Genomic DNA, 8,202 nt, shown 5'->3' on the forward strand with positions numbered 1-8,202 from the left:
AGTTATCAGTATGAAAAAACAACATAGCATCAGTGCAGGACCGATGCAACTATAACATAACCCTTATTGAAGCAATAACTATATACAAGTATTGCAGAAGTAGTCCGCACTTGGGACGGGCGCCCAGCATCATCTACGGACTACGAGAAAAAGATTTACCAGTAGGTTTAAAATCTTATTTTCTCTAACGTCCTAGAGGATGCTGGGGACTCCGTAAGGACCATGGGGATTATACCAATGCTCCAAAACGGGCGGGAGAGTGCGGATGACTCTGCAGCACCGATTGAGCAAACATGAGTTCCTCCTCAGCCAGGGTATCAAACTTATAGTATTTTGCAAAGGTGTGTGAACCCGACCAAGTAGCAGCTTGACACAGCTGTAGTGCCAAGACCCCTCGGGCAGCCGCCCAAGAAGAGCCCACTTTCCTCGTGGAATGGGCCTTGACCGATTTCAGTAACTGCAATCCAGCCATAGAATGCGCTTGCTGAATCGTGTTACAAATCCGGCGAGCAATAGCCTGCTTTGAAGCAGGGGCACCAATCTTGTTGGTTGCATACAGGACAAACAGCGCTTCAGTTTTCCTGACTCTAGCCGTCCTGGCCACGTAAATTTTCAAAGCCCTAACCACATCAAGTAACTCGGAATCCTCCAAGTCACGCGTAGCCACAGGCACCACAATAGGTTGGTTCATATGAAAAGATGAGACCACTTTTGGTAGGAATTGAGGACGGGTCTGCAATTCCGCTCTATCCACATGGAATACCAAATATGGGCTTTTATGTGACAAAGCCGCTAATTCCGACACTCGCCTAGCCGAAGCCAAGGCTAATAACATGACCACCTTCCATGTGAGATATTTTAACTCCACTGTTTTAAGTGGTTCAAACCAGTGTAATTTTAGAAAACTTAACACCACGTTAAGGTCCCAAGGTGCCACCGGAGGCACAAAAGGAGGCTGAATATGCAGCACTCCTTTTACAAAAGTCTGAACTTCTGGAAGAGAAGCCAATTCTTTTTGAAAGAAAATGGATAAGGCTGAAATCTGGACCTTAATAGAGCCTAATTTTAGGCCCAAATTCACTCCAGTTTGTAGGAAGTGAAGGAAACGGCCCAGATGGAATTCTTCCGTAGGAGCATTCCTGGCCTCACACCAAGAAACATAATTTCGCCATATACGGTGTAATGTTTTAACGTTACATCCTTCCTAGCCTTTATCAGCGTAGGGATGACCTCAACCGGAATGCTAGGATCCGGCATTCAACCGCCATGCCGTCAAATGCAGCTGCGGTAAGTCTTGGAACAGACAGGGCCCCTGATGCAACAGGTCCTGTCTTAGAGGGAGAGGCCACAGATCTTCTGTGAGCATTTCCTGCAGATCCGGATACCAGGTCCTCCGTGGCCAATCTGGAACAATGAGGATTGTTCTCACTCCTCTTTGTCTTATTATCCTCAACACCTTGGGTATGAGAGGAAGAGGAGGAAATACATAGACCGACCGGAACACCCACGGTGTCACTAGGGCGTCTACAGCTACTGCCTGAGGGTCTCTTGACCTTGCGCAATACCTCTGTAGCTTTTTGTTGAGCCAGGACGGCATCATGTCTATCTGTGGCAGTTCCCACCGACTTGTAATCTGTGCAAAGACTTCCTGATGAAGTCCCCACTCTCCCGGATGTAGGTCGTGTCTGCTGAGGATGTCTGCTTCCCAGTTGTCCACTCCCGGAATGAACACTGCTGACAGTGCGCTTGCGTGATTCTCCACCCAGCGAAGAATTCTGGTGGCTTGTGCCATCGCCACTCTGCTTCTTGTGCCGCCTTGGCGGTTTACATGAGCCACTGCGGTGACGTTGTCTGACTGGATCAGAACCGGTTGGTCGCAAAGTAAGGTCTCCGCTTGACGTAGGGCATTGTATATGGCCCTTAGTTCCAGGATGTTGATGTGAAGACAAGTCTCTTGACTTGACCAAAGACCTTGGAAATTTCTTCCCTGTGTGACTGCTCCCCAACCTTGGAGGCTTGCGTCTGTGGTCACCAGGATCCAGCCCTGAATGCTGAATCTGCGTCCCTCGAGAAGGTGAGCACTCTGCAGCCACCACAAGAGTGATACCCTGACCCTGGGGGACAGGGTGATCAACCAATGCATCTGTAAATGTGACCCGGACCACTTGTCCAGTAGGTCCCATTGGAAAGTCCTTGCATGGAACCTGCCGAATGGAATGGCCTCGTATGATGCCACCATCTTTCCCAGGACTCGAGTGCAGTGATGCACTGACACAAGTTTTGGTTTCAATAGGTTCCTGACAAGAGTCATGAGTTCCTGGGCCTTTTCTATCAGGAGATAAACCCTCTTCTGGTCTGTGTCCAGAATCATGCCCAAGAAAGACAGACGAGTAGTAGGAATCAACTGCGACTTCGGGATATTGAGAATCCAGCCGTGTTGCTGTAACACTTTCAGTGAAAGTGATACGCTGTTCAGCAACTGCTCTCTTGATCTCGCTTTTATGAGATCGCCCAAGTACGGGATAATTGTGACACCTTGCTTGCACAGGAGCACCATCATTTCCGCCATTACCTTGGTGAAAATTCTCAGGGCCATGGAGAGACCAAACAGCAACGTCTGAAATTGGCAATGACAGTCCTGTACCGCAAATCTGAGTTACGCCTGATGAGGTGGATAAATGGGGACATGAAGGTATGCATCCTGTACACAAATGCGGACAACAGGTGTCAAGCCGTGTGTTGCCTTTGTCAAGCTGTAATAAGTAGGGATAAGGACGTTAACCACCTCGGAACATCCTCCCTTATACGTCACCTGCAGCGCATTCATCATAAGTCAGTGACAAGTTCAAAAACTTTGGATGACAGCGGAAGCAGTCCACTAACCACTAAATCCCTTCCTCTTGTAACCAAGCTCCTGCAAACCACACCACCAACTCCCTCAGTGTCAATTTCCTCCTTAGACAGGAGAGCCAATAGTCCTGCAGGCCATGTCACTGGCAAGTCTGACGAGTCCTCTCCTGCCTGGGATTCCTCCGATGCATCCTTGAGTGTAACGCCTACTGCTGCTGGCGCTGCTGTTGTTGCTGCTGGGAGTCGATCGTCATCCCAGAGGGGAAGTCGGAAGACCACTTGTACTTCTTCCAGTAAGCAATTGACTGTCCAACAGTCCTTTGCGAGGAAGATGAAATATCACAGCAGTCATCCTGCTGCAAAGTGGATAACTCAGGTCTGGGTGGTGAGAAACGTGGTTCCGGTATCCATCGTTAATTTAGAGGCAACTAGAGACTTGATTGAGGTACTGTGTCCCCGGTACCAAATACCCTCTAGGTTCCATTTCTCTAGGCAGGCGATACCGAAAATGTACACAGACCTCAGAAAAAGAGTCACCAGTGTCCTAAAAAATGCAGTTGTACCCAATGTCCACTTGTCTGTGGTTAAGTGGAGCAGGGCAGACTCAGGACTATATGACTGTGACAGCCCACTGGGTAGATGTATTGCCTCCCGCAGCAAGAACAGCAGCGGCGGCACCAGTAGCAGCATCTCGCAATTGCCAACTCGTTCCTAGGCAGGCTACGCTTTGTATCACCGCTTTCCATAAGAGGCACACAGCTGACAACCACTTACGGAAACTGAGGAACATCATCGCAGAATGGCTTACCCCAATTGAACTCTCCTGGGGATTTGTGACATCGGACAACGCCACCAATATTGTGCGTGCATTACATCTGGGCAAATTCCAGCACGTCCCATGTTTTGCACATACATTGAACTCGGTGGTGCAGAATTATTTAAAAAACGACAGGGGCGTGCAAGAGATGCTGTCGGTGGCCCGAAGAATTGCGGGCCACTTTATGCCTTCAGCCACCGCATGCCGAAGACTGGAGCACCACCAAACATTCCTGAACCTGCCCTGCCATCATCTGAAGCAAGAGGTGGTAGCGAGGTGGAATTCAACCCTCTATATGCTTCAGAGGATGGAGGAGCAGCAAAAGGCCATTCAAGCCTATACATCTGCCCACGATATAGGCAAAGGAGGGGGAATGCACCTGACTCAAGCGCAGTGGAGAATGATTTCAACGTTGTGCAAGGTTCTGCAACCCTTTGAACTTTCCACACGTGAAGTCAGTTCAGACACTGCCAGCCTGAGTCAGGTCATTCCCCTCATCAGGCTTTTGCAGAAGAAGCTGGAGACATTGAAGGAGGAGCTAAAACAGAGCGATTCAACTAGGCATGTGGGACTTGTGGATGGAGACCTTAATTTGCTTAACCAGGATTCAATCTGTTGAAATCAGAGCACTACATTTTGGCCGCCGTGCTCGATCCTAGATTTAAAACCTACATTGTATCTCTCTTTCCGGCAGACACAAGTCTGCAGAGGTTCAAAGACCTGCTGGTGAGAAAATTGTCAAGTCAAGCGGAACGTGACCCGTCAACAGCTCCTCCTTCACATTCTCCCGCAACTGGGGGTGCGAGGAAAAGGCTAAGAATTCCGAGCCCACCCGTTGGCGGTGATGCAGGACAGTCTGGAGTGAGTGCTGACATCTGGTCCAGACTGAAGGACCTGGCAACGATTACTGACATGTCGTCTACTGTCACTGCATATGATTCTGTCACCTTTGAAAGAATGGTGGAGAAAAAGAGGCAATTTGGAGGCCCTTGCACAAACTGGCTTTATTCTACCTAAGTTGCCCTCCCTCCAGTGTGTACTCCGAAAGAGTGTTTAGTGCGGCCGCTCACCTTGTCAGCAATCGGCGTACAAGGTTACTTCCAGAAAATGTGGAGAAGATGATGATCATCAAAATTAATTATAATCAATTCCTTCGTGGAGACATTCACCAGCAATTGCCTCCAGAAAGTACACAGGGATCTGAGATGGTGGATTCCAGTGGGGACGAATTAATAATCTGTGAGGAGGGGGATGTACACAGTGAAAGGGGTGAGGAATCGGAGGATGATGAGGTGGACATCTTGCCTCTGTAGAGCCAGTTTGTGCAAGGAGAGATTGATTGATTCTTTTTTGGTGGGGGCCCAAACCAACCAGTCATTTCAGTTAGTCGTGTGGCAGACCCTGTCGCTGAAATGATGGGTTCGTCAATGTTTTTCTTTTCAATCTAAACCCCTGCAGTTTTCTGTAAGCATCTGCTTCGCAATGATGATCAACAAGTCACAAGGGAAAACACTCAGGGCTGGAGGCGTAGATCTTAGGACCAGCTGCTACAAGCATGGCAGAGGTGTCACTATCACTGGTGACACCCAGAGAGGCGGCGAGGGAGATTGTAATACAGTGCGCGCAGATAAGCAGCGCAATGGTAAAAAGGAGGCATGGTCTCATAGGTAGGGGCGTGACCTGAATCACCATTTTGTTGCTGCGGGTATCCCGGGGGTTGGGGGCTGTACCCGGGGACTAGTGTGTGGGTGGTGCTGGCTCCTGCACAGTGACAGAAACTGGGTGTTGCACGTAATGTCACAGTAAAACACCCATATTCTGTCACTGAAGAAGAGCCGGCACTTTGGTGTCACCCCACTTGGCGGGTGACACTCGGGTGTGTGCCGCAACCCCGTTGTGATGCCACTGACCGATGGGAAGCTTTACGTGGCTTACCCATGTGTTAGTAGCCCCAAGCATCTTTTGTGTTAGTCCCTGAAGAAAAACTTCAAATATTGTTTACAATTTTGTAATCAATGGCCTAATTCAGTAAGGATTGCAAATTCTGCTAAGTAACAGAATTTGCAATCCTTTGGTTCGCATGCTGGGGCCACCCATCACAGGGCATGGCCACCCAGCATGCCGCCTCCCTTCTTGACCACGCTGAAATTGCAGTCTCAGTGCAGTTCAGCGTGATCATAAAAAATGGGTTAGCCTCCTGTTGGTGCAGACTGTACGTGTGCGCAGGAAGCCGCCACCATTTTTGTGATCGCAACGGCTGCATGTGATGTCATGCAGCCGCTCTGACCACGCCTCCTGTTTCTCCGTTGAAGCCCTGCCCCCGCACCGCTCCATCTCCGACTTTGAAATGGAGTGTTGCTAACCCCCCCCCCCCCCCCCCGCACCGATTGACAGTCACAGAAAATGCAGGCGCATGCGTATGCTCTTAGCAATTTTTGCAGTTGGATTGCTTATTGTGATTGCAATCCAACCTGAATCAGGCTCTATTACCTATCACAATGCACTGCAGGTAGTACAAAATGGGGTTAATATAGGAGAAAACCCCCCAGAGCTGTGCTCCTTAACTGTCCCTGGTGGCTAGTGGAGCGGCTGCCAAGTAATCAGTGTCCACGCCAGTGCGCACACGGCCCGCCCCCTACAGCCATGCTGGATCACGGTATAGTGTGGGCACAGAAGCCCCTTACCTCCCTTTCATCAGCGGCCTCGTGATCCCGGAGGGCGGTGTGTGTGTGACTGACCTTAGGAAGAAACCGGAGCCTCCGCTGCAGTGACCCAGCAACCAGGGCACGGGAGTATACTGCGCCGCTGGGAGTGATGGAGCTGCAGTAAAGATGTCTATTAGACCTAGCCTGCTGCAGCCCTTGTACATTCTTATAAAAAAAGTTCTTCTTTTCTTGTCAAAATTAATAGCTAAGTATAGGCTGCCTGAGGCAGCCCCCTGTTAAGTGTCCTGCTACTGAAGGCACCAACTACAAACTGAGCTCCCTGTTCATGGAAGCGAGGTTATAGAGCAGGGGGCGCTGAGCATCTTGGGAACAGTCAAAAGCTTTGAGCCTGTTGGTGCCTCAGATCAAGATCCTACTCTACACCACAATGTGAATCCTTGTGGAGTCCAGTGTACCCCACAGAAGAAATGAATGTGTCACACCCATTGGCAGCAACATTAGAATAGCTGCTGATGGGCACAATTGAGAAAGGAAGGGGGGAAAACATTTGAATCCAGCACATATATGTAATTTGAATATGTAATTTGTACCTTCCTACTTTAAAATGTAATGGATGAACCTCACCCTGTGAGAACTATCTTCATGTGTGACTCAGGCAGGGGTGATAGGGAGATAGTGGGCAGCAGATCACTGCCTCGCTGACAGCAGCACATCCCTGCTTCACTGACAGCAGCACATCCCTGCCTCATTGACAGCAGCACATACCTGCCTCACTTATAGCAGCACATCCCTGCCTCACTGGCAGCAGCAGATCACTGCATCACTGACAGCAGCACATCCCTGCCTCACTGGCAGCAGCAGATCCCTGCCTTACTGACAGCTGTATATAGGGCCTAATTCAGACCTGATCTCTGCTGTGCATATTCACACAACAGGAGATCAGGTCTGAAGTGTGTGTGTGTGTGCTGGTGCCGCAGTGCACCGGCACATGCCAGAGATGCGATCAGCATCTCTGCCCAGTGAGCGCCTCTGCCAACACATACTTATCTTGCATATGAGATCTCTTGATCATGAAGATAGTTCTCACAGGGTGAGGTTCATCCATTACATTTTAAAGTAGGAAGGTACAAATTACATATTCAAATTACATATATGTGCTGGATTCAAATGTTTTCCCCCCTTCCTTTCTCAATTGTGCCCATCAGCAGCTATTCTAATGTTGCTGCCAATGGGTGTGACACATTCATTTCTTCTGTGGGGTACACTGGACTCCACAAGGATTCACATTGGGGTGTAGAGTAGGATCTTGATCTGAGGCACCAACAGGCTCAAAGCTTTTGACTGTTCCCAAGATGCTCAGCGCCCCCTGCTCTATAACCTCGCTTCCATGAACAGGGAGCTCAGTTTGTAGTTGGTGCCTTCAGTAGCAGGACACTTAACAGGGGGCTGCCTCAGGCAGCCTATACTTAGCTATTAATTTTGACAAGAAAAGAAGAACTTTTTTTATAAGAATGTACAAGGGCTGCAGCAGGCTAGGTCTAATAGACATCTTTACTGCAGCTCCATCACTCCCAGCGGCGCAGTATACTCCCGTGCCCTGGTTGCTGGGTCACTGCAGCGGAGGCTCCGGTTTCTTCCTAAGGTCAGTCACACACACACCGCCCTCCGGGATCACGAGGCCGCTGATGAAAGGGAGGTAAGGGGCTTCTGTGCCCACACTATACCGTGATCCAGCGTGGCAGTAGGGGGCGGGCCGTGTGCGCACTGGCGTGGACACTGATTACTGGGCAGCCGCTCCACTAGCCAACAGGGACAGTTAAGGAGCACAGCTCTGGGGGTTTTTCTCCTATATTAACCCCATTTTGTACT

This window comes from Pseudophryne corroboree, unplaced genomic scaffold, assembly GCF_028390025.1.
Source record: "Pseudophryne corroboree isolate aPseCor3 unplaced genomic scaffold, aPseCor3.hap2 scaffold_1362, whole genome shotgun sequence".
In the NCBI taxonomy this organism is placed as follows: Eukaryota; Metazoa; Chordata; class Amphibia; order Anura; family Myobatrachidae; genus Pseudophryne; species Pseudophryne corroboree.